Below are 1,609 nucleotides of genomic sequence, written 5' to 3'. Positions count from 1 at the left end.
CGCTGGATCTCCCGCTGACATCGCTGAATCGGCGTGTGTGACGCCGATTCAGCGATGTCTTCGCTGGTAACCAGGGTAAACATCGGGTTACTAAGCGCAGGGCCGCGCTTAGTAACCCGATGTTTACCCTGGTTACCATCGTTAAAGTAAAAAAAACAACCACTACATACTTACCTACCGCTGTCTGTCCCCGGCGCTGTGCTTCTCTGCTCTGGCTGTGAGCACAGCGGCCGGAAAGCAGAGCGGTGACGTCACCGCTGTGCTTTCCGGCTGCCCGGTGCTCACAGCCAGAGCAGAGAAGCACAGCGCCGGGGACAGACAGCGGTAGGTAAGTATGTAGTGGTTGTTTTTTTTACTTTAACGATGGTAACCAGGGTAAACATCGGGTTACTAAGCGCGGCCCTGCGCTTAGTAACCCGATGTTTACCCTGGTTACCGGGGACCTCGGGATCGTTGGTCGCTGGAGAGCTGTCTGTGTGACAGCTCTCCAGCGACCAAACAGCGACGCTGCAGTGATCCGGATCGTTGTCGGTATCGCTGCAGCGTCGCTTAGTGTGACGGTACCTTAAGTCTGACCCTACTGCTGACCAGATCTCCCGTGTGAGATTTGCTGTGAATGCGGGTCCCTGGTCACTGCCTATCACTTCTGGGACCCCATATCTGCGTATCTTATCTCTGAGGGTAGTCTCTTTGCAGTAGTCTTTGCTGACTGGTTCCTCACTGAGAAAACTTCTGGCCATCCTGAGAACACGTCCACGACCACAAGGGCATATTCAAAACCTCCACTTGGCGGCATCTGGATGTGGTCTATCTGGATCCTCTGGAAGGGGTACAGCAGGCTGGCAAGATGATGTGTGGGAACTTTCTTCATTCTTCCAGAGTTGCATTTGCCGCAGGTCAGACAGCTGCTAGTGAACTTGGCTGTTAGGGTGGAGATCCCTGGAGCGAACCAGTAAGCACCAATCAGATCATTCATCTGTGTCTTTGATCTGTGTGTGGGCCCATGTGCCCACTGGACCACCATAGGATACATGCTTCGGGATAAACAGGGTTCGTTGTCCTTTGCGTGTACCCTTCCTTCTTCATGTGTTGCTCTCTTCCGCATCCAGCATTCCTTCTTGTTCTTCTGGTCAGGTTTCTTGTCTTCAGTCGTCATGTAGTAGCCGTCCGGCTCTACGACCTCTCCCACTTCTCCATTTTGCCTTCCTTTGGCTGCTTCTTTGGCTGCTATATCCGCCATGTTGTTACCCCGTGCCTCTACTGTGTTCAATTTTCCATGTGCTTTGACTTTTAGTACTGCCACCTTTTTTTTGGAAGTTGGAGTGCATCCAGCAGGTCCTTGATGGCTCCATGATGCTTCAAGGCTGTTCTGCTTGCTGTGATGAAGTCTCTTGCAGTCCAGACGGGTCCAGAGTCGTGTGCTATGCCATGCGAGTACCTTGAATCGGTGTATATGTTCGCAGTTTTGCCTTCTGCAATCTGGCAGGCCTTCGTCAGCGCTATCAGTTCTGCTTCCTGAGCTGACAGACTAGGCGGCAGACTTCTGGACCACAGTATCTCTTGATTGCTGGTCACTGCTCATCCCGTGTGGAATCTTCCTTCATCATCT

This window comes from Ranitomeya imitator, chromosome 2 (assembly GCF_032444005.1).
Source record: "Ranitomeya imitator isolate aRanImi1 chromosome 2, aRanImi1.pri, whole genome shotgun sequence".
NCBI lineage: Eukaryota > Metazoa > Chordata > Amphibia > Anura > Dendrobatidae > Ranitomeya > Ranitomeya imitator.
Note: the sequence above shows the minus strand (reverse complement) of the source record.